The 25884-nt window shown below is 47.4% G+C and overlaps 1 protein-coding gene across 5 annotated transcripts in view; it reads right to left on the bottom strand.

Annotated features, from left to right (window-relative positions):
• Nucleotides 1–25884, bottom strand: part of FYB2 (FYN binding protein 2) — a 571085-nt gene that overhangs the window by 294189 nt on the left and 251012 nt on the right. Inside the window, exon 5 of one of the 5 annotated variants that reach the window (XR_013603713.1) lies at nucleotides 295–336. The exons of the other annotated variants lie outside the window; for them this stretch is intronic. The gene's annotated coding sequence lies outside the window, so the exon portion shown is untranslated. The remainder of the gene's footprint in view (nucleotides 1–294; nucleotides 337–25884) is intronic. 5 annotated transcript variants of the gene reach the window in all.

Here is a 25884-nt window from a genome sequence, read left to right as displayed (position 1 = left end):
GGGGGGAGGGGAGGGAGGTGAAAATCAAAACTACAGGAGTTTCCACCACAAACAGAACACTATACAGCGACAGTGAAGGTAGGCAACACCTATATTTTTTAAAGCGATTGTTGTGCATAAATACTGTCGCACGGACATGTTGAACAATACAGTTTCCTCTAAAAACAGCGCCCATTGAGGTTAATGACAGTTTGCTGAAATATTACCTAAAGCTCACTCTTCCTCTTCGACCACTGATTTGGTTGTTTAAAATATGAACGAGAAGCGAGAAGTAGGTACTATGAATATAATTACCTGCAACTTAAGATGGAGGTACCAGGCCAAAGCTGAGGGACCCTAATAAGAATGAAAGACAATTATTTTCATTATAGTGCCAGCTTCCCATGTAACTAACACTAAAAAGACATGCAACTATAGTCTCGTAGGGACCTATACAAGCATGCTGTGAATGTTTCTGTCCCCCCTGCTGTGCTATGTAATGCATACTGGCAGAAGCTGCACAGGGCGGGCAATCAAACGCAGCCCTTGCAAAAATGATCAAACCAACCCTTCTCTCTTAGTCTTCAATCAATCAATCATGCCATTTGTATAGCGCACTACTCACCCGGGAGGGTCTCAAGGCGCTTGGGGGGAGGGGTATGCTACTGCTCGAACAGCCAGGTCTTGAGTTGTTTCCTGAAGGTGAGATGGTCCTGGGTCAGCCGAAGGTGGATGGGGAGGGAGTTCCAAGTCTTGGCAGCCAGGTAAGAGAAGGATCTTCCTCCGGCAGTGGCTCTTTGGATGCGTGGTACGGCTGCGAGGGCGAGGCTGGTGGACCGTAGCTGGCGGGTGGGCGTGTAGAAGGTCAGGCGGTCGTTGAGGTACTTGGGGCCCAGGTCGTGGAGAGACTTGTGTGCGTGGGTGAGGAGCCGGAACGTGATCCTCTTGTCGACGGGGAGCCAGTGCAGGTTCCTCAGGTGGCTGGAGATGTGGCTGCGTCGGGGGACATCCAGGATGAGTCGGGCGGAGGCGTTCTGGATGCGCTGGAGTCTTTTCTGTAGCTTGGCTGTGGTTCCGGCATTGAGGGCGTTTCCGTAGTCCAGTCGGCTGGTGACGAGTGCCTGGGTGACAGTCTTCCTGGTCTCGGTCGGGATCCAGCGGAAGATCTTGCGAAGCATACGCAGGGTGTTGAAGCACGATGAGGAGACGGCGTTGACTTGTCTGGTCATCGAGAGGGAGGGGTCCAGGATGAAGCCCAGGTTGCGTGCGTGGTCGGTTGGCTTGGGTGCGGTGCCCAGGGCTGGGGGCCACCAGGAGTCATCCCAGGCGGAGGGCGAAGATTCCAGGATGAGGACTTCCGTCTTGTCCGAGTTCAGTTTCAGGCGGCTGTCCTTCATCCACTCGGCGACGTCTTTCATCCCTTCGTGTAGGCAGGTTCTGGCGGTGTCGGGGTCTCTGGTGAGGGAGAGGATCAGCTGGGTGTCGTCGGCATAAGAGATGATGTTGAGGTTGTGCTGGCGTGTGCTGGCGTGCGATTGCTGCGAGAGGTTTCATGTAGATATGCAAGCTCTCTCTTTCCACCCATCTAAATATTCTCTCTCCCTCTCCCCATCTGTCTTCTCTCTCTCCTCCATCTTTGATCGCCTTCTCTCTCCCTCTCCTCTCTCTCAAAGCCTCTCCATGCCTGCAACAACTAACCTCAGGGACCTGGGAAAGGACAGAGGCACCATGAGAGTTCCAGGACTTTCAAAACCAGCCTCCAAAGGCTCCAGCCCATCAGCGAAAAGCCCATTCCGGTCGAGGCTGTGCATACACTTCTAAACTGTCTTTAATAGCAGAGACTCTGGAAGGGAAGAGGAAGTCGCACCGAAAATCACGGACAGAGCCATCCTTCAAGCAGTGCTTAATTTGAGCCGGTGGTTTCGTTGTTCGGCACCAGCATTTAATTGTCAACACGGTAGCTTGTGACATTTACAAGGTGACGCTGTCTGACTAATTTATTGACAACCACAATAGTTGATTATTAATTTATTATACATAAAATAAAGACCATTACCTGTCGCCCGAGCCATTTGTACAGCTTTGCGGACCGGAAATAGTCTCAATTGTCACACTTGTAGGAGCGCCATGGTTAGTAGTTGTGTTGTTACTATCATAGCAGCATGGCAGGGGCAATGTGTGGTGGAAGCTGATGAGAGCCCCTGCACTTTTTTTCTTCTTTTTTTACAAATTAAGCACTGCTTCCAAGGAGTAGATCATGCCATGTACTCCCCTCGCACCCACAGCTCCCTTACTTGTTGCTCTGGATGAAGCACAGTATCAGGCATTGCTTATTGGGGGGCACCATGAGGACTGTCCTGAGAAGGGCTGATCAGAAGTGGTGTCCTGAGAAGAGCTGAGCAGAAAGTGCATAGAGCACTGTTGAGTTAAGCCCAGCCACCCTATTTATTTATTTTATTTATTTAATACATTTTTATATAGCGCAGACTTTAGCCAAAGGTGTCAGAGTGCTTCACAATAGAACCAAGTACGTTACAAGAGGAGAATTGTACATATTTGCACGTTACAGATACAAACGAGAAAGAAGAAAGAGTAAAATAAAATGAATGGCAGTCGCACAAAAAACAAAAAAAACACATTAGGATGAAGATGGTGCAGGCATAGATTACAAATTTACAATATTGAAAGAACTTCCTTGAGGGACAAGAAAAGAGATGTTTTAGTTCTGAAAGTGTCTTTGGAAGAGAGGAGATTTGAGGTCAGTTTTGAAGGTCCGGGTAGAGGTGGTGGAATTAATATCCCTTTAATATCAGTTGTAGCACTCACTGTAAGCATTCTGCTCTGCCAGTCCGTGGTCTGCCTGCTCTGATCTTCAGTGATGTCATTTCATTATCATCATAATGATGGAAATCCAAGAGCCTTACAACACTTGATTGCGATCAGAGGAAGAGAAACCAATGCACCTTTGTCTCAGATAAAGGACTTCGGTGACCAAAGCCTTTCTAATATTAATAAAGTGCATGATAATAGGCCCACGCACCCGAGATTAAACTCATTCATATAAATCAAATAACAGGTTATGTACAAGAAGATCACAAGTGTTACAATAGCAATGCATTACCTAATTATTCTGTTCCAGTGACCATAATCCACAGTCAAGTAATGATTAAAATTATGTTAAAGAAAAGTCCATAGACCATTGAATTAATTTTAGTATTAATATATGCGTATAATTATATTTATAAAGCGCTATACAGCTCAAACTGAAATGCACTTTAGACTATCTTGTATGCAATTCCAGACCCAATGAATGCAGAAGCTGTGCTGTGACACTGTCCGCCAGAACAGAACAAGCAGGCCAATAGATTATTCCGTCTGACCCCTTTAGCATCAGGTGAAATGGAATGGATTTGTGTTTCTACATTCTGGACAGTGCCATTGCTTTTTTGTAAAACAGTAATATTTTTAGTAATTGCATTGATTACAACAGGCAAGATTATATATACTATGAATCAGATACATGTAATTTTCATTTCCTTCCTCGATAGTCAGTTTTTTAGTCTGTGTGTCCTAATATTGCATAAAACAAACATGAAACTTCAGATACCCTAAAAAAGTCACAATTTCTAAAGAAAATGTGTCAAATATCCTTCAAGGAGAGGATGAGCCTAAATACATGTCTCAATAGGGACACTAAGAAATTGAGTTAGGGTTGGGGGGTGGAATCCTACTCAAATAGTAACCACAATCCATGTTAGGGACCAGTAAACCCCTTAGTAACCTGGGCACCACCCCTTGGTAGCTTGGCACAGAGCAGTCAGGCTTAAATCTTAAGTGCTGCATAAATTCTTTAAACATTGCCTCTAACAGTAGCAAAGTAAATTCACATCAAAAGAGCAATCCCACACCAAATTAGAAAAGTAAAGTAAAATGTAATAAATAATTTGACACCAAAACGACAAAGAGTGGCAGTCCTTCTGGCAACAAGCAGCACAGCAGTCCTTACTGTAACATCCGCAGATCCAGAGGAGCACTGAAGTGTTTGTGTCTGAGGTCCAATATTTATACCTTGTGCTTTCTTTAGAGTGGGAGAAATGTCTAGAGGATTCACTTTGAAGTGCTCAGATCTCCTTCCCCTGCTCCAGGCTAATTTGAACGCAGGACTTAGCCCCTTCAGGTATAAGTGGGACTGTGCCGAACTCCGCCCTCCCATCCTGCTAGTGATGGACTATCCAGGCACACCTCAGCTCGTCATGTGACCCAGAAACAGGCTGCAAGCACTAAATGGCTAGGGCAGGAAAAAGCAAACTTTCTAAAAGTGGCATTTTTCTAAATTTTCATTTAAAATCCCATTTTACCATAAAAGAGGATTTATCATACAATTCCAAAGACACTAAACATTAACTGTTTCGCTGTTCCCATTTGGATGTTACTGCTTATTAAAAGTAATAAGGTAACGCCAGTATTATTCTATGGGAGAGGGAGAACTGGCAGTAGTGGAAATCAATAGGGGCGGGCGGCATTTGCGTAGTCGCACTACGCAAAGCTTCGCAAAACGGTAAAAAAATCTCTGCGAGCACGTAGAGTTCCGCGAATACGCGTAATTGCTTGTTCCGCCCATTCGCGAAGCTCTTTCCTTTTTGAAATTTGTTTGCATGCTCTATAAGAAATATCTTGCGAACAGGCATTTTGAAAGCGCTAACAAGCAAAAAATTCCGCGAAGCCGTGGATTGCGGAATTATTGGCAATTCCGCGTTCTTCGCGGAAATCGAAATCACAAAAATTCCACAAATACCGCTAGCAAAACGGAATTTACCGCCCAGGCCTAGAAAGCAAATGGAACAGTTTTTCACTGCCAGGACATGTAAAACTTAAAATCACATGTCCAACTTTTTAAATATATTGCACCCTGCCCTGTGCGCTGTTTGGGGCCTACTCTACGGGTGAGATCTGTATTAAAAAGGTAGGTCTGAGCCTGGCAAAAGATTTGTTTTCAAAAAGTGGAAATTGCAGTTTCAAACTGCACACACAGGCTGCAATGGTAGGTCTGAGGCGGGTTTAAAGGGCTACTTACGTTGGTGGCACAATGAGCGCTAAAAGGCCCACTGGTAACATTTAATTTACAGGCCCTGGGTACATGTAGTTCTACTTTAGGCACTTACAAGTAAACTCAATATACAAACTGGGTGAAAGACAATTCTACCATATTTAAAGGAGAAAGCACAAACACTTTAGCACGGGTTAGCAGTGGTAAAGTGCACAGAGTCCTAAGGCAAACAAAAACAAATTCAGGGAACGTGGAGGGTAGAGGCAAAAGGTTTGAGATTAACCCTGCAGAGAAAGCCCAGTCCAACAGTCACATTTTCCAAAAATCATAATAATGTACCAAACTCTCTCATCTCTAAATTAAACTTACACACTTAGATCAGGCATTTCATTTAACCACGGGGGTCAGGTTAGGAATTATCATGAGAGGCTAGGTCATCTGATGCAAGATCCTCTAGATGCTGAAAACTAAAAAATCGTCAGTGACTCGGGCTATGGAGCAGCACCCTCCAATGAACTAGCCATCTCTTTAGTGGTACTGCCTTCTGGCATGCAATCCTTCCATTGTAATATTTTAATTATTTTCCTCTTCAAAGTTCTTCATTCATCCTATCCCAGGGCCAACAAATGGCCAGATTTTCTCTTAATTGTCTCCATATATAAAGTCATATTCTGAATTTTGGTCCCGTTTTGGGCAGCCTTCACCCAGCTATTTTGTGCAGGAGTGTTGTTCAATTTCCTGGCCATAGCAATGCTTCTTTTTCCTAAAACGAGTGCCAAGCCAAGGAATTTCATTAGCAAATTTCCATTTTTAGAGGAAAGGCCTCAAGCTGAATAGGCCTAGCTCAAGCTGAGAAGTCTTTCCTGGCTGTCATCTCCAGTAAAGAATCAGGCACCACTGCCCTAAAGTGTGGTACTATGCTACGTGAACATGCATTGTGTTAGAATCGAATGTTAGAGAATTACATCTGCTGCAGGAGGGCATGGCGCTAGATACATCTTGCTAATCTCCAGGGGTCTCAAGATCTCAGGGGCTTAGCTTAGTATTAGTTTTCCATCCTTTAATATATCCAATCCCACCGAAGTTGGTCACCCATTTATCGTTCAAATACATTTGAGTAATTTCCATCAATTTAGTGAGCGCTTAAAATAATATTTTCTTAAAATTCCCTAGTCTAGGTAAGTGATGCGCAACTGCATGTCCTAGGGGTCTATATAGAGCTACCACGCTCTATATAGAGAATATCTCATTTACTTTTTTTTTTTTTTACTTCTTTATTCGATATTTACATACCTTAAAAGTACAAACCATACATACATAAAAACACATATTTAGAACTCTACTTATTCAATACATTTCATGCCATGATCTAAAAAGATAAAAATCAGAGTATTTACATTTAAAACAAGTGGTTTAATAGTACATTAGCAGAAATCGGTATATACATTGATTTTACAGCTCATCCTTTCTCATGTCTTAAGCCAACAGTCTGGCACGGATGAACCACGCACTGGCTAAATATTTAGCGACCCCGCATACAACTAGCATAGATGTAACATCCGACCTGAGCATACGCAAGGTGGTTCTGGTATCTATCACACCCAGCTCTCTGCATACCGGTTTTAACCATTTTGTTCTGGGTCTTTTGTAAGCCCTTCAAGCAAATAAAAAGTGTGGAAGTGATTCGCTTGTGCATGGGCATCCGGGGCAGCTGGGAGAATGGGCATATGCCCCCTTCCTTTCCATCCCTCAGTAAAGTTTTTCAAGGGTAAGATCCTGTATCTCATTTTCAGGAAGAGGGACCTGTCCCTAGGGTTTTGAATAAAATCTAGGAAGGGCTCGAGTTTTTTACTGGGTTTGAATTCCATGAAGGCAGTTGTTAATGCCCCCCACTTGGCACGTTTTAATTCCTCCTCCTGGACCCATTCCCAATATATTTTTTTGATAAGCTTGTGGGGAGGGGACTGGGTGATCCAGAATTCTCCCAAACCTAGCTTCAAAACCAGCTGCTTAAGTTTGGTCAACCACGGTATCTTGTTTGCACTGTTCAATGTGATCAGCTCGTCCAAGACCAACGCATAATTTGCCAGTTCTGGCATCCTTCGCAAGCGCACCCAGAATAGCAAAGGGCGAAGGCGCAGCACATCAGCAATGGAATGTTTTCCCATATCTAAAAAGAGAGGTTTTAGAGGGGTGGAGGGGGGAGAGCAAACGGGTCCCTCACAAACTTATTTTCTGCCCTTACCAGGTCAGAGGTGTTCTCACCTCCCCATAGCTCTGAACCATAGACAGCAGAGGCAACAGCCTTTCCCTCATATGCTACCAGAGCTGGGGCCACAGGTATGCTAGTAGAAAGGTGCTGGTTTCTTAGGATCGCTCCTGAGGCTCTTTTGAGGTTTAGGAGCATCTTGGCCACATGGGCGTCCCATTTCATTTCGTTGTTAATCCTAACGCCCAAGTAGTCAAACTCCTCCACCACCTCAAGGGGGTACCCATTTAGTGTTATGTGCACTTTCCTTGCCTTCTTATGAGTTGACAACACCATCAGCTTCATTTTAGGTGTGTTGACCGTGATCCCTCTCTCGTCGCAAAAACAGGGTAAATCTATCCAGTAGCTTCTGCAATCCTGAGGGGGTTTTGGACAGGAGGAGGGTGTCATTTACTATTCTTCTGCATAACATGAGCTGTCCCGCTGGTAGTCTTTGCACTTCATAGCAGAAAAAGGATTCTGTGCCCAGTCTAGTTACAGCATCTGAGCGAACAACATTTTGCTATTCTCAGTAACGTTGGTAACTTATTTTGCTTAGCACTGGGACCAATAAATGCTCTGGTTAGGTCACGCAGTGGGAAAGTAGATAAAACGTTTAGATACTTGAGGGTGAAGGATGATTTAAGAACCATTTATGCACCCATAGAAGCTGAGAGGCACAATAAAACAGTTGATAATCTAACTTCACCCATAGACTGGTGAAGTGAGCAATCAAAACCAGGATATCAGTAGGTGCTGGAAAGACTATCATTTGTGGTAGTAGCAAACGTGGATGTGTTTGAAGTATTTAGAAGAAAGCAAGACATCCTGTGTCCATGCAGAAAATAATCTTATAACGTGTATTGCTTGGGAAGAAACAAGTATGTGGCTGACCTTGATAAGCCTTATAAGCATGGCATATGCCCCGTGTGTGAGTGTATCCAATGGATACACTCACACACAGGGCACAAGCTGTGCACGTAAGGCTTATGAAGGCCAGCTACATACTTGTTTCGTCATGTGCAATACATCTTGTACCTCACCATGTGGCATTCTAGGATAATTAGAACACAAGGACTCAGTATCAAAACCAGTGTATCTGTAGGTGCTGCAAAGAGCAAATCATTTATGGTAGTAGCAAGTGCGGATGTGTATGAAGAAGGCAAGACGTCCTGTGTCAATGCAGATAATATTATAATGCATATTGCTTGGGAAGAAACAAGTATGTGGCTGGTCTTGATAAGCCTTAAATGCATGGCAGGTGCCCAGTGTGTGAGAGTATCCAACGTCGGACATCATGCATATTAGTAAGTTATTCGGCAATAAATAAAGGCATAACTACAAGGTGATGGACATAGTGTTGTATAAACCAAAACACAATGATGCAGCACACCTTGTTTTGTGCATACAGCATCCCAATCACTGTATGTTCACATCACCTGCATGCAATTAGACAGAATAGTATACAGTGAACACATGTGCCAGCTATTGTGTTGATTATTCTCTGGGTTGGGCTACATCCTTGACATGTCCACTCTTGTTCCAAAAGCTCACCCTCAATTTTCCATCTAAATGTTGTCTGTTTGTCCTACTTAAAGCTGACCAAATCTGCTACAGGATACTAGGACACCCTTTATAGTTAGTCTTAAAGCAAGTGCTCCTCTTCCTGCGTGCTCCCCGCCGAAATGTCTTCTGCTTATTCAGGTGTAGCCACACCTCATACCTCTCCCCACATATACATTAATCAATTTGCTCTAACACCAAGTTTTTAATAAAAAATGTGTGGGAAATTAATCACTCGGTGGATGATACATGTTTAGATATTCGGTTTATCACTGATTTGAGACTCAATGCTTCAACTCATGGTTTGGGCACCTACAACTCTTCCACACTATTACTCCATCCATTTCTCATGCCTATAAACCGCAGAGAATTTGCCATACTCTTTAAATGTTCTACAGTTTTGTCCTAACCTCATTTTGATCTATTTCCTTACTCACAAATCTTCAGCCTTAAGGGTATGATTTAAGCTACTAGCACGATTAAGCCTTTAGTCTATAGCCCACCAGGCTCAGCCACCAGCTTTAATACTTCTTCTACTGACTTTCTAACTCCACTTCTTCGGAGTTTCTTATGAGGAATAATACTCCAAGACATCAACAATCAAGGTTGATCAGTGGTCCACACCTGAGGCCCATCATTTTCGCAATTGTTGCTCGGTCTCAGGTATTTCTCAACTAGCAATCAGACGGCATGCCACCAGGCAAATTATCAACATATTTCTTGTGCCACGTGATCAGATTCTATTTCACCATGCTCTTCTATTGGTATAGATAAATCATTAAGTGCTAGTTATTGACCTAGGAGCGACCCATGACCCTGCACCCAGGCAGGTCGCTCCCCATGCCACGTAGCTCCACCGGTCTGTGCTCGTGCTTCCACTTAGCTGCTGCCGAGTTCGAGGCCCGCCTGGTAGGCCCTGATCTGCTCTGTCCCTCTCTGCTTTGTATCTTGTGCCCGTTACAATTGTTTAAATTCTCTCCTCATCTACTGTTTTCTGTGCCTTTCTGCCCTCTGTTCCACTCGCTTGTCCCTCGTTTTTTTTGTGCCTTTCTGCCCTCTGTTCCACTCGTTTTTTGTGCTCTTCTGCCCTCTGTTCCACTCATTTTTTGTGCTCTTCTGCCCTCTGTTCCACTCGTTTTTTGTGCCTTTCTGCCCTCTGTTCCACTCGCTTGTCCCTCTTTTTTTGTGCCTTTCTGCCCTCTGTTCCACTCGTTTTGTGCTCTTCTGTCCTCTGTTCCACTTGTTTTTTGTGCCTTTCTGCCCTCTGTTCCACTCGCTTGTCCCTCGTTTTTTTGTGCCTTTCTGCCCTCTGTTCCACTCGGTTTTTGTACTCTTCTGCCCTCTGTTCCACTCGTTTTGTGAATTTCTGTCCTCTGTTCCACTCGTTTTTTCCCCTTGTTTTTTGTGCTCTTCTGCCCTCTGTTCCACTTGGTTTTTGTGACTTTCTGTCCTCTGTTCCACTCGTTTTTTTCCCTCGTTTTTTGTGCTCTTCTGCTCTCTGCGCCACTCCATTTTTGTGCTCTTCTGCCCTCTGTTCCACTAGTTTTTTGGACCCTTCTGCCCTCTGTTCCACTAGTTTTTTGTGCTCTTCTGCCCTCTGTTCCACTCGTTTTGTGCTCTTCTGCCCTCTGTTCCACTCGTTTTGTGCTCTTCTGCCCTCTGTTCCACTCGTTTTGTGCTCTTCTGCCCTCTGTTCCACTCGTTTCTTGTGCCTTTCTTCCCTCTGTTCTACTCGCTTGTCCCTCGTTTTTTTGTGCCTTTCTGCCCTCTGTTCCACTCGTTTTTTGTGCTCTTCTGCCCTCTGTTCCACTCATTTTTTTGTGCCATTCTGCCCTCTGTCCCACTCATTTTTTCCCCTCGTTTTTTGTGCTCTTCTGCCCTCTGTTCCACTCGTTTTTTGTGCCTTTCTACCCTCTGTTCCACTCGTTTTTTCCCCTGTTTTTTGTGCTCTTCTGCCCTCTGTTCCACTCGTTTTTTGTGCTCTTCTCCCCTCTGTTCCACTTGTTTTTTGTGCTCGTCTGCCCTCTGATCCACTCGTTTTTTGCTCTTCTGCCCTCTGTTCCACTCGTTTTGTGCCTTTCTGCCCTCTGTTCCATTTGTTTTCCCTGTTTTGTATCTTGTGCCTGTCAATATTTTCTTATTCCCCCTTTAATTACTGGTTTCTGCACTCTGTCCCTTGCTGTTTTGCATCCTGTGCCCGTTAAAATTGTTTAATTCTCTCCTCAATTACTGTTTTTTGTGCCCTTTGCCCCGGCCTGTGTCTGCCATATCCCACGCCTGCTCACCCCCTGCCCCCTCGCCTGTCCCGCTTCCCGCCGCTGCGTCCCCTGCAGACCGCCCCCGCTCCTATTCGCCCGTCCCCCCACCCAGCTGCTCCTCCCTTCCACCTCCCCTTCTTATGGCGACCGCTACACGACAGTGAGAGCGACCCTTGACCCAGGCAGGTCGCTTCCCACGCCGTGTAGCTCCACCGGTCTGCGCCCATGCTTCCACCTAGCTGCTGCCAAGTTCGAGGCCCGCCTGGTAGGCCCCGATTTGCTCTGTCCCTATCGGCTTTGTATCTTGTGCCATCAATATTGTCTTATTCCCCCTCTAATTACCGGTTTCTGCACTCTGTCCCTCGCTGTTTTGCATCCTGTGTCCGTTAAAATTGTTTAATTCTCTGCTCAAATACTGTTTTTTGTGCCCTGTGCCCCGGCCTGTGACTGCCTTCTCCTGCGCCCACTCACCTCGCCAGTCCCACTTCCCGCCGCTGCATCCCCTACGGCCCTGCCCCCCAGCTCCCATTCTCCCGTTCCCCCCCACCCAGCTGCTCATACCTCCCCTTCTTATGGCGGCCGCGCCGCTGGCGCGCCGAAGGTGCGCCAAAGGGAAGCCCGTCAGCGCCCATCCGCGCCTGGACCGCGCCCAGCACCAAAACCCCTGGACCCCGAAGACACCACAACATCCGACTGCACTATGACGCCAGCACCCTCCACGCACTCCGCCCCGGACGAGAACACACCTGCTACCGGGCAACCCCGAAGCGCACCCAAGGGCCCGTCACCTGCCAGAACTGCAACTTCACCAGCATCCGACCCGCAAAACCACCTACCAACGAACCCAACTACCAGTGATGCATCCTCCTCAACACTCGTTCCGCCCGCAAACACGCCATTGAACTCTGGGACCTCCTCAACTCAACCGCCCCAGACGACGCCTTCCTGACAGAGACCTGGCTGAACCCTGCCTCAGCACCCGATATCGCCATAGCCATCCCGGAAGGCTACAAGATCTCCCGCAGAGACCGCACCAACGGAGTAGGAGGTGGAATTGCCATCGTCCACAAGAACACCCTCACAGTCTCGACCAACACCGACGACACCTTCAGCACCGCCGAACACCTGCACTTCCACACCGACACAAACACCACCCTCAGAGGAACCCTCATCTACAGACCCCCTGGACCCAGACCACAGTTCAGCGACTCCATCGCCGACCTCATCAGCATCCACACCCTCGCCTCCACAGACTACATCCTCCTCGGGACCTGAACTTCCACCTCGAGAACAACAACGATGTCAACTCAGCCACCATGATCAGCAACCTCGGACTCAGACAGCTTGTGACAACACCGAACCACACCATCGGTCACACACTTGACCCCATCTTCTCTGCAAGCCCCCACGTCTCCTTCAACACCACCGAACCCCACTGGACCGACCACCGCGGCATCCATTTCACCTTCAGGAAGCCCACCACACACCACCGCACCCAACAGATGCCTCATCGCTGCTGGGGCAAAGTCACCGAAGAGTAGCTAGTCACCACCCTCTCCAGGAGCCCACCAGCTGAACCCAACAAGGCCACCCTCAACCTCCAACAGTGGATCGACGACTGTGCCAACACTCTCGCTCCACTCAAGACATCCTCCAACAGCCACACCAGCAAGAAAGCCACCCGGTTCACTGAAGACCTCCAGGTCTGCAAGCGTACATGCCGGAAATTGGAGAAGAACTGGCTCCGCTAACGATCAGCAGACAAATACACAGCCCTCAAGAACACCACCCGCAGACACCATCAACTCATCAGAACCGCCAATATGACCGCTTTCAAGGACCGCCTGGATAACAACGCACACAACAGCAAAGAGCTCTTCCGCATCGTGAAGGAACTCTCCAACCCCAGCTCCAACACCAACAAAATCCCCCCTTCACAGCACCTGTGCGACTCACTTGCCACCTTCTTCCAACGCAAGATCGCAGACATCCACGACAGCTCCAACGCCACGACTCCCCCGTCAACCAACAAGACCTCCACGACCACCAGCCGCCTGATCGCCTGGTCCAACATCAACGACGATGACACCATAAAGATCATGAACTCCGTCCATTCCGGATCCCCGTCTGACCCATGCCCACACCACGTCTTCAACAAAGCCAGCATAATCACCGCTCTCCATCTCCGGAAAGCTATCAACATTTCCTTCAAGACGGCAACCTTCCCGGAGAGCTGGAAGCACGCTGAGATCAACGCCTTACTCAAGAAGCTCAAGGCGGACCCCAAGGACCTCAAGAACTTCCGTCTCATCTCTCTGCTTCCGTTCCCGGTGAAGGTCACCGAGAAAATCGTCAACAAACAACTGACCTGCTACCTCGAGCACAACAACATCCTGGACCCATCCCAGTCCCGTTTCTGCAGCAACCACAGCACGGAAACTATCCTCCTCGCCGCCACCGACGACATCAGGACCTTGCTCGGCAACGGGGAAACAGCAGCCCTCATCCTCCTGGACCTGTCAGCTGCCTTTGACACGGTCTGCCACCGCACACTACGAACACACCTACACAGCACCGAGATTCAAGAGAAGGCCCTGGACTGGACCACATCCTTCATCTTCGGCAGAACTCCGTGCGTCCGCCTCCCACCCTTCCGCTCCACCGCCACTGAGATCATCTGCGGTGTAACCCAGGGCTCTTTCCTAAGCCCTCAGGTGGGGTGTGGTGTGGCTGCGGTGGAGAATGTCGAGGCTCAGTCACGCAGAGGCATTCTGGATGCGTTGCAGCTGTCTCAAGAGCTTGGTTGACGTTCCTGCGTAGAGGGCGATTCCGTAGTCCAACCTGCTGCTGACAAGGGCCTGGGTGACTGTTATTCAAATTTCAGTGGGGATCCACTTGTAGATCCAACGGAGCATGAGGAGGGTGTTGAAACAAGAGGAGGAGACAGCGTTGACCTGTTTAGTCATGGAGAGGGTGGAGTCGAGGATGACCCCTAGGTTGCGTGCGTGGTCGGTGGGTGTTGGAGCAGTTCCCAGTGCGGTCTGCCACCAGGAGTCGTCCCAGACCGAAGGGTTGGATCCAAGGATGAGGACCTCCGTCTTGTCCGTGTTCAGCTTCAGTCAGCTGTTCCTCATCCATTCAGCAACGGCCTTCATTCGTTCGTGAAGGTTGGTTTTGGTGGTGTGGGGGTCCTTGGTGAGGGAGAAGATCAGCAGGGTGTCATCGGCATAGGAGAGGATGTTGAGGTCGTGCCGACGGGCGACGTGGGCGAGTGGTGCCATGTAGATGTTAAACAGGGTTGGGTTGAGGGATGAGCCCTGGGGTATGCAGCAGATGATCTTGGTGGTTTTGGAGTGGAAGGGGGGAAGGCAGATGCTCTGTGTTCTGCCGGAGACGAAGGAGGTGGTCCAGTCCAGGGCCTTCTCTTGGATCCCAACGTTGTGAAGGCGTGTTCGTAGTGTGTGGTGACAGACCGCGTCGAAGGCGGCTGACAGGTCCAGGAGGATGAGGGCTGCCGTTTCTCTGTTGTCCAGCAGGGACTTGATGTCATCGGTGGCGGCGATGAGGGCAGTCTCGGTGCTGTGGTTGCTGCCGAACCCGGACTGGGAAGGGTCCAGGATGTTGTTCTCCTCGAGGTAGCAGGTCAGTTGTTTGTTGGCGGTCTTCTCGATGACCATTGACGAGAACGGGAGAGGGGAGAAGAGCAGGAAGTTCTTGAGGTCCTTTGGGTCCGCCTTGGGTTTCATGAGTAAGGCGTTGATCTCGGTGTGCTTCCAGTTCTCAGGGACGGTTGCTGTCTCGAAGGAGGTATATAAGACTTTCCGGAGATGGGGTGCAATGGATGTGCTGGCTTTGTTGAAGAAGTGGTGTGGTCATGGATCTGACGGAGATCCGGAGTGGATGGTGTTCATGATATTGTTGGTGTCATCGTCGTTGATGTTGGTCCATTAGAGCAGGCGGTTGGTGCAGATGGTGGTCGTGGGGGCGGAGGTCTCAGTGGTTGTCGGGGCGGTCGTGGCGTTGAAACTGTCGTGGATGTCTGATCTTGCGGTGGAGGAAAGTGGCCAGCGAGTCGCACAGGCCTTGCGAGGGTGGGACGTCATTGGTGTTGAAGCTGGGGTTGGAGAGTTCCTTCACGATGTTGAAGAGCTCTTTGCTGTTGTGTGTTGTTGTTGTCTAGGCGGTCTTTGAAGGAGGCCCTTTTGGCGGATCTGATGAGGTGATGGTGTCTGCGGGTGGCATTCTTGTGGGCGGCGTGGCTGTCCGGTGTTCATTCACGGAGCCAGATCTTCTCCAGCTTTCGGCAGGTTTGCTTGGAGGCCCGGAGGTCTTCAGTGAACCAGCTGGCTTTCTTGTTGGTATGATTGTTGGAGGGTTTCTTGATCGGGGCGAGGGTGTTGGCACAGTCGTTGATCCACTGTCTGAGGCTGCGGGCGGCGGTGTCGGGGTCGGTATGGTCTGCGGGTGGGCTCTGGGCGAGGGTGGTGGTTAACTGGTCTTCGGTGACTTTGCTCCAGCAGCGGTGAGGCATCTGTTGGGTACGGTGGTGCGTGGTGGGTTTCTTGAAGGTGAAGTGGATGCAGCAGTGGCCGGTCCAGTGGAGTTCGGTGGTATGGTTGAAGGAGATGTGGGGGCTTGCGGAGAAGATGGGGTAAACCGTGTGACCAGCAAAGTGGGTGGGTGTTGTGACGAGTTGTCTGAGTCCGAGGTTGGCTAGGTTGTCGATCAGGGTGGTGGAGTTGGTGTCGTCCTTGTTCTCGAGGTGGAAGTTCAAGTCCCCGAGGAGGATGTAGTCCATGGAGGCGAGGGCTTGTGTGCTGATGAAGTCTGCGATGGAGTCGCTGAACTGTGGTCGGGGTCCGGGTGGTCTGCAGATGAGGGTTCCTCTGAGGGTGGTGTTGGGGTCGGTGTGGATCTGGAAGTGCAGGTATTCAGCGGTGCTGAGGGTGTCGTCGGTGTTGGTCGAGACTCTGAGAGTGTTCCTGTGGATGAAGGCGATTCCTCCTCCCGCTGTGTTGGTGCGGTCCCTGCGGGTGATCTTGTAGCCTTCCGGGACAGCTATGGCTATGTCGGGTGCTGAGGCGGGGTTCTGCGAGGTCTCAGTCAGGAAGGTGAAGTCTGGGGAGGTTGAGTCGAGTAGGTCCCAGAGTTCAACGGCATGTTTTCGGGCGGAGCGGGTGTTGAGAAGGATGCATCTGAGGTGGTTGGGTTCTTTCCTGGTCGGCAGCATGGGGGGTGGATGCTTGTGAAGCTGCAGTTCCGGCAGGTGAAAGCTCCATGGGTGCGCTTCGGGGCGGCCAGGAAGCAGGCGTGTAATCGTCCGGTGTTGAGTGCGTGGAGGGTTCTGGCATTGTAGCGGTGTCGGGCATCGTGGCATTTGTGGTGTCCAGGGGTCCTGGCGCTGGGTGCGTTCCAGGCACGGACAGGCACAGACGGGCTTGCCTTAGGTGCGCCAGCGGCGCACCCGCGTAACGACTTCCATATGAGGGGATGTGGGACGGAGGAGCAGCTGGGAGGCGGGAGCGGGGCGGCGAATGGGATTGCAGGTGGGCGGGGCAGGGGAATAAAAACAAGTCTGGGCCAGAAAGCAAGTAAAGGCACAGGGGAATAAAAACAAGTCTGGGCAAGAAAGCAAGTACAGGCACAGGGGAAGAAAAACAAGTCTGGGCAAGAAAGCAAGTTAGACACAGGGGAAAAATACATGATTAGGCACTGATGATGTGTAGGAGGACGATGTAGATGCCATTAATGATAATTGTCCTACAAGACCCTCGGTCCGGATTGTGTTCCTTTGGATTTGTATAAACTTAACATCGAATTTTGGGGGACTATTATAACCAACATTTGTGCAAGCTGCCATGAACACATAATATTCCAACCTCTAGGCAGATGTCCATAATTGTTCCAATATAGAAGAATGGCTATAAACAAGACCCCAAGTGGTATAGGCCAACCTACTTAATTGGCTCAAAGGTTAAGGTAGGGTGTATTCAGTGGCTGGTGTCTTCAAGCTTCCGATCAGATGTGTGGCACGGAAGCACTCCAAATGGCTCTGACGTCACAGCCCCACCAGCAGCCAATCGCTGCACTTGTTATTGAGGGGTGGCCGCTAAATACGCTGCCAATCCCTGCCCCCCCAACACTGGCCTGGCAAAACCGCGATGCATGTGGCTTCCCTGAGGTGGGGGAGCATTGGCCACTTTCTCAAAACTGTCCAATTTCAGACTATTGAGTTCCGCTGGTCCTGGAGGTTCCCACAACATGAGGGTTTCTGTCCACATCAGGTGGTGGATTGTGAGGTGCCAATTCCACCTCTGAACTGCTGTAGCACCCTGAGATTGACTGTTCAGTTTTGGCAGCCATTTGTATCACTGTTTAGTAGAGTACCCATGGACTTTTAACCAGAGCATAAAGGTTACAGGGAAACTCAAACTGTGTACTGTCTCAAAAAGGTGCCAGTTTCCAAACCTAAAGTTCCCACTGTTTTCTTTTTTCTCTTTGAAAACTGTTTGCGTGGGTGTTAGTATAATTACAGTATATTTGGCAGCGTTCCTGCTACCCTTGACAGTTGTTTATTCCAAGCCACTGCCCTGCGAAGAACCCAGTCTAGAAAGACATTTTGATGAGCTGGGTGTGATTGAGTTGTTTAGGACAACCTATACTATGGGTTCTCAGATGTATCTACTTTATGGGTGTTTTCCCAAGTCCAGCCTGCTTTGATTGCAAGTGGGACACTTGCCCGTTTGGCCTGTCACCACCAGGAAACAGACGTGAAATATGCTTGGAGAGGGACAGTGCCTTTGCCTCACAAAAGCGGCTGTTCAAATCCTTTACCTCGCCCCTACTGGTCACCGCATCCTAAGAGATGCTGAGCTTAGTTGGACATAGGGTCTTGGCTGTGGTGAACAGCAGCAGCAGTTGAATTGACTCAATGACTCAGTATGAAAGATTTCATTTGGATAACTACACAGGCTATCCATGGTGTCATGCCATTACGTTTTAAGCTACAGGAAAGAACTGGAAAACATTCCAGTGTCGCCACAGCACAGACCAATGTGCCTAGTACTTGAATGACGAAACTGACCTTAAGCTGAGATTCGCCTCTTTGGTTGAGATGAGCTGTCTGCACAAGGACTGCACCTCACCTTGTGAAGCCTACTGCAGGGAAACTCTGCCACTCAGCATTACCTAGCTCCCATGAAGAAAAGTCATTTTTGTGAAACATTGTGTGTTGGTTATAAAAGGGCATGTTTGCAGTGAAATATTGCACTAGAAGTATTTTTTTGGTTCATTTACCTTTCTCACTGTTCATCACCTTACATTGACCTGATCGCCCCCCCAGGCTGTTTAATCATTCGCAGCAACCGCAAAGGTGGCGGGGGTGGTGGAGTAACCATTATAGATCTCTGTCTAACTCTCTTCAGCACTCCCGACCACCCTACCTTTGAATATCTAGGAGCTCCACGAATGGACTAAGGCCCACCAAATTCCACCTCATCATCTCCCTCCTGGCAAAAACTCACATACCCTTGAAGACCCAGCAGGCCTAAATTTTGCAAACCTCAACAAAAGACAGCACCAACATTATATTAGGAGACCTAAACTTGCACGTAAAGAACACTAAAGGCCCCACTCAGCGGCAGCAGCTGCAGGTAAGACCGGTGGGGCAGATGAGTGGGGATTTTGAGAGTTGACCACGAGGAAAAATTAAATAATTAATTTTGCCTCGTGGTCATCTCTCGAAATCCTCCCTCACCTGGCCACTCCGCCCCATGGCTCTTAACTGCAGCTGCTGCGGCTGGCCCCACAGTACAAGCCCTCACCACCCTCTTGGAAGAGACAAGAAAATTCACAACAAGGGCTCCACCCTTGGCCCAATCATCTCCAAGCACAACGCGCTATCTCTGCACTCTGTCCCACCATCCGACTGGTCACATCACTATTGAATTCTCCTCTGTCTAAATTCTATCCATCATCATTCACTCCAATGCAGCTGTCCCAAGCGCTGGGTAAAAAACATCTAACAAATCCCCCAAGAGGAGCGACCACTTGTCAGTGCCCAAGTCCTTACTCTGCCGACCTATCATCCGCCGATGACCTCTCCGCCCACTTCAACACAAAAATTATAGTACTTATGAAAAACAATTGCCCCCTTGGAATGCAAGAAAGGTCCCCCACAGAGACTAGTTCAACAAAGACCTCAACAATGAAAGGTGACAACTCAGTTTAGTGGAAAGAAATTGGAGACAACAACCATCCGAATCCAATCTCTCGTTTCTCTGGGCTGAACACCAAAAATACAAAAAAGCACCTCTTCAAAGAAAAAGCCACCTTCTTTCGAGATCAAATTGACCGGTGTAGCAACAGACCAAAAGACCTATTCACCATCAAACAGCAAACCTACTCTTTCTCCAAGCATTCAAGCAACAACTCTCCAGAGGGCTGTGAAGCATTCACCACATTCTTTGCTGAAAACATATTGAACCCTAAACTATTTCTTGAGTCATCCACCTTCCCATCCTGCCCTAAAGATGCCACAGGCAAAATGTTATCACCCATAGCCCTACCGCCAATGGTTGAATGCTTCCCCTCTCTCAAACTCAGCTCACCAACCTCCTCCCCCTGTAAATGAAAAACAATACAACATGGTCTAAATTCAACTATACCCCTGCAGAAGAAGTGATCAAGTTACTTTTCAACATGAAGCCGGCAACCCACATCTCTAACCCCCTCCCAACTGCGATGCTGAAAGATCTCAGGCACAACAACTCACTGTTTGGACCAAAATCATCAACTGCTCTCTATCAAGTGGCTCCATGACAGCACCCCTCAAACTCTGCCACATCACCCCCATCAAACAAAACAAGATGCCGAGCAGAATGACCTTAACAATTTCAGACCTAGAACCAACCTTCCACTCCTTGCCAAAACAATGGAAACAATATGTGCTTGTTCAACTCAAGAACCAGATCTGAAAGTGCAACTTGCTTGACACCTTCTAATCCGGGGTCAGGAAACTGCTATACTGCTAGACTGCTATACTGAACACCATGTATGACCTACACAGATCTTTGGATGATGGCCAGGCCTGCCTCCTAGTATTCTTAGACCTCTCAGCCGCCTTAAACCCGGTCATCCACAGCATCTTCCTTAACACACTTTCACAACGTGCAAGCATCAATAGGACTGTCCTCCAGTGGTTCTCCTCCTTTCTGAGTCCACACTCGCAGATAATCAAGCACAACTCAACCTTAAAAAAAACAACAGTCTCCCAAGGATTCCCTCAAGGGTCAATCCGGTCTCCTACACTATTAAGCCTCTATATGGAACACCTTGCAATGATCCTGAGGCATGCTAGCATAGACTACAATCCATATGCAGAAGACACCCAACTCTACATGAAATTTCGTCAGTCAAAGACATCCAGCACCTACTTAACACTCTCCACGAAGTTTAAGACTGATTCACCAACAACCACCTCAAACACAACCCCAGAAAAAATGGAACTCTTTCTCATCCATCCCATAGAACAATCCTTTCCCGTAGACTGCTGACTCAACAACCTCACAGCTTTACTCTGCAAACTGTCAATCTCCAAACTCTGTTAAATCCCTGGGGATTACTCCCACCTATGCATGAAAGACTACATCAATGCCTCTTCAAAAAGCCCTTTCTACATGCTAAAATCATTAAAATAAAAAGACAAACCCTTCTTCCCCAGTGAAGACTTAAAGATGGTGGTGTAATCCTTAGTCTTACTCAAGTTAGACTACAGCAAAGCAACGGTTACAGGCGCCCCAAAATCTTACCTAGTCCCACTGAAAGCACCTCTCCATGCTGTGGGTAGACTTATATCAGGGGAAAGGCCCTTTGAACACATCACTCCTACCGGCAAACAACTAACCTGGCTACCTATCGAGGCAAGGGCCATACTAAAAACTGCAAGGACAACTCACATAGCGCTCTGTTAGAATAGAAATAGAAAAATTCACGTTTGCGCAATGTTCTATGTATGTTAGAATTCACCGCGCCGTTTACTATGTCAGCGTCGTTTTCAGTTATAATTAAAACCTATCCTTTGCTATTTCTGAGAAAAGGCCTCCGTTGAGTTGTTTCTTCAACGCTAAGTTTTGCTTCGCTAATGAATACACTGTTCTTAGTAACGCATACCTTCCCCTCTAGATAGAGGCCTTCTCCCACTTGTCTAGTGGGGGGCACGGGCAGAGCGACCTTGAGTAATAGATAGTGTGTGCCTGGCCTCAGAATCAAAACGTATTTTCTGTCCTTCACTGTTTTGCTGCACCTGCTTGGAAAATCCCACAGTGGGAGTGCTTCATTGGTTCTGAAATGTACATAATGTATCTATATGCTGGCAGAAGTTACTCACTCTACAGCACTCCTAAGCGACTGGGCAGACTGGGCTCCACTCTGAGTGTACCTGAATAAGCAAATATTGGTTTGCATCCTCTATTGTCTGCCCAACTCTTCATTTGGTATGCAAGGCTGAGAAGTGGTCGCGAGTGACCCTAATTAGGCCACTCCATTTGTTGGCGCCCGAACAGGTACTCCTTCAGGTGAGTGACCCATACACTTTCGAGGAAAAGGGGGAGATCAAGGCCATTGTTGGGTCAGACAGACGGTCCAGGGATTCCTGTATGAGGAGCATTGATTGCTTGCAGCTGCCCCTTTCATCCTGCCGGACGGTGCCTAAACCAGTGGCCTTCCTGACTGGAGTCCTAAACGGCAAAACACCTGAATCTGACCGTTTGGTTTGAAGAGTTGGCAGTGGAGAATTAGTTTGCTTGACCTGCATATTTCCGGTGAGTTCGTTTTGGTTCTTCGTGGATATGGTACCATTTTAGTTTGAATTTGGCATGGTCTGAGGACCGTCTTTGGGATAAAAGCATTTGCGATTGCTTTGTCAGGCATAAAAAGCAAACTTGTTTTCTTTTGAGAATGCCTGGTATTAATAAACTGTTTTCTTTGTGCTGTGCCTGTTGTTCTGCAGATGCTCGCTTGGAAGAAGCTCAGCCGGTGCCTCCAGAAGGCACTCCTAATTTTGATATGTATGTGAAGCATGGTCTTGGCCCAATAATGTTTAGCACATTAAATATACGAGGGACAAAACCGAATTGCCGTGGCTGTTGATAGGCACTTTCAATGAACAAAAGATTGGGTATTTACAGGAACAGTTGTTCAAGAGACAAAGTAGACAGTCTCTGTTTGATTCCCTCAGAAAGTGGCAGAAAACAGTTAGGCAGAGACGATTGAAGGCAGAGAAAGAGGCACGGAAAGGTAAGATGCAGACACTGACTCAGAAAGCTGTAGCATATGATAGGAAAAACAGGAGAAGGGAGTTGAATGTAAAGTTAGGAGATTTTGATTGCATGTTGATAAATCTTATAAGGCCCAGGAGGATACTGATACTTTTGTGGAAGAACTGTTGGACACCCGACCACTGCCCCTATATGCCCCATAGAGGATATATCCCACTGTACCTCTGCCATCACAGCCACCTATTACAGTGCTTCCCACTGTCCCTGTATCTACTGCTGTCATCTGTCATCTGGACAGCTGTGGCTTTGACTCCTTCTCCTCCTTCTTTGCCTTCACCATCTGTGGCAACTGTGACTGTTAGCACCCTTATCACACCTATCGTCTCGGCATCCCTGCCTCCAGTTCTTTCTCCTGCGGCACACCCACCTGAGACGATCCTACCCCGTACTTCTGTTTTTTCTCCCTCTATGGTTTTTCATCCCCCAAGATCTTGAAGTAGTGAAACTCCAGTTTGTGGATTTGAAGATAGAGACTTGACAAAATGTAAAGAGCGTATGGACCCGTTTGTTCGATCAGAGGTGGAGGATGAGGAGAAGAAGGTTGACAAAATGTAAAGAGCGTATGGACCCGTTTGTTCGATCAGAGGTGGAGGATGAGGAGAAGGTAGTAGTCAATCAGGCTGCGTAATGGGTCATAATCCCATTTACAGTGTGGAGGATGTTTGGAGTGTAATAAAAGATTATGTACAGCAGCACGCCCTTAAGCATATGTCTGTTACTTTAATTATTCTCTGACAGCAACATTTTTGGGGATGATGCACCACAAATTCTATTTAATATTAAAGATCATGAATACGCTAGTGGTATGGAAACTGGCCACGTTTTTGTGAATATCACAATATTAATTGTTTATAGGGATAGATTTCATGAGACGAGTCCCACCCTGGTATCTCAGTTTCCGATGCGAGAGGTTCATCCAACATATCACCCAGAAATACCAGAGTTAACGGACCAGCACAGTAATGTTACCAGACCGGGTGTAGCGACCTGTTTTCAGGAACAATGGGTATATACTCCGTGGAAGAGGAGTGAGGTTCTATCCCTTAAAGTTCATTGCCCGACCCTAGGAAAAATCCAACTGCTTATTATAAAGAATTGACTGAAGCTGCCTCTTCTACTGTAATGACTCTTGTTGATACCTAGTTGTTCTTTTGTCTCCTTGGTTGGGTTGATATTTGGAGACAGGTGCATACTCAAGACCAAGTTGCAGAGCTGGGTGGTACATGGGATGTGATTTAAGGATGGGATCAGGAAAGAAAGTCAGGTGATAAGCCCCGAGCGGAGATACTTGCTTTGCCAGTTCGCATTATTATATATATTTCACCAAAGAAAGTAAGTTGGGATAAGTTGACGGCTTGTCGAAAGAAGAAGGATGAAAGTGTCTCTGATTTTTTCACTCGGTTTGAAGATAAGTTTTTGGATTATAGCGGACAGGATATGTCTATTGAGGGGGAGTGTTTGCTTGTTTGTCGACCGGGTTGTTTCTAACCTACTTCTTGAAATTGCAACGCGTTTGAAGGCGTCAGAGTACCTGGACCGCCTCTTCCCCTTCTGTTATTTTGAATATGGCTCAATATTATGAGCATTGAGATCAGGAAGAGAAAGAAAAGACAGATAAAAGGAATAAAGATTAAAGATGAAGGTGCTGTTGCAGCAAGCGTATAGAGGAAACGTTAGAGGACATGGTTGTCCTGCTAGACAGCTTCCACACACTAGTAGGAAGTCCACCATGACTCCTTTGGGCCCAAATCAGTGTGCTTATTGTAAGGAAGAGGGTCATTGGTGTAGAGAGTGTCCAGTTCTTTTAGAAAAGGTGGCAGTCCCTTGGGGGCGAGTTCCTCTGGGACAAGGCTGAGGGACCGATAGGGCTCAATGTGCTGCGGTCTCACAGGGTCTTTCCAATATGACCCTCATGATGGACAGTATGATTATGACATGGATGAAGTGAAAGGAATGTCTTACAGCTAGGACAGCTAGGGACAGAGAGAGGGACCAGTTCTGATACCTGTAGCTCAGTGTGGTCCTTATGTCACCGCAGATTTGCATGACTCAGTCTGACCATAATAAAGTTTCGGTAGGTTCTTCAGGTGTACCGGTTGTGAGCCCTATTTCAAGAACCCTTGCATTGACTATTGGTGCTTTCACTGTGTATTCTCAATTTTGGCTGACATCTAATTGTGGTGAGAATTTGATGGGTTTGTATTAGTTGACAAAATGACATGCTACTATTTATTGTTCCTCAGAAGGTGTTTATATGACAATGGGCCCAAATGTGAAAACTAAACAGTGTCGGTCTCATCCTCTTCCCTTTGAATTTACTGACATCCCATCGACTCTATGGGCGACTGGTGATACAGATGTGGGACTGCTGCATATACCACCGGTTCCGATTCAGGTTAAAGATCATGAATGCTATTTGCCTCGTATTCCTCAGTATAAAATACCCCAGGTGGAATAACGGGCCCTTCTACAGATTATACAGGATTTAGTACAAAAAGGATTGGTTGAAGAGACGTCTGCCAATATTTATAATAGTCCCATCCTTCCGATTCTTAAACGGCACCCTCGAGTTCCCCTGACGATCATGACAATGTTTACAGTTTTGTGATTGACTTGTGAAGTTAATAAAATAGTGGTTCATGAGTTTCCAGTGGTCCCAGATATTACCACACTTTTGATGACGATTCCTTCCACTATCAAATTCTTTTCAGTTATTGATTTGAAACATACATACTTTTAGGATTCCTATTCATTCAGATAGCCGGTACTTGTTTGGGTTTAAACTAGCTGGCAGAAGCTTTAGATTCCGTCGAGCACCTAAGGGCTATACTGAGAGTCCAAGTATTTACAGTCTGGCTTTAAAGGGTCAGTTGGATTCCCTTTTGCTTCCTGCAGGTATAGTATTGGTGCAGTATGTTGATGACCTCCTTATTGCTTCTGATACAGAGCAGGGTTATAAAGTTAGTAGTGTTAAATTATTGTTGAATTTGTTTCAACATGGCCATAAAGTTTCTCTTTCTAAAATTCAGTATTGTCAACAGGAGGTCACCTACTTAGGTCACCTACTGTTGAAGGAGGGTAGGAAGTTGACCCCTGAGTGCATCAGTACCATTGTTACAATGCATATACCACTGACTCAGAGAGATGTGCGTGCTTTTATAGGAATCACTTCCTAGTGTCGGCAGTGGATACCTAAATACTCCCTACTAAACAAACCCTTGCTTGCCTTAGCAATGAAAGAAGTGCATGAGCCTTTGCCTTGAATGCCTGAATGTGAGCAATCTTTTGAGCAATTGAAAACTACGCTTTGTACCACTCCAGTACTTGGCACCCCTAATTATGGCAAACCGTTTGTGTTGTACGTGCATGAAATGGCTGATTGTGCGCTCTCCGTCGTAACACAAAAATTAAAGAAAAGCAACAACTGTATGCTTATTTCTCACTGTCCTTGAT

This window comes from Lissotriton helveticus, chromosome 1_2 (assembly GCF_964261635.1).
Source record: "Lissotriton helveticus chromosome 1_2, aLisHel1.1, whole genome shotgun sequence".
Taxonomy (NCBI): domain Eukaryota; kingdom Metazoa; phylum Chordata; class Amphibia; order Caudata; family Salamandridae; genus Lissotriton; species Lissotriton helveticus.
This window is presented reverse-complemented; position numbering and strand designations above follow the sequence as displayed.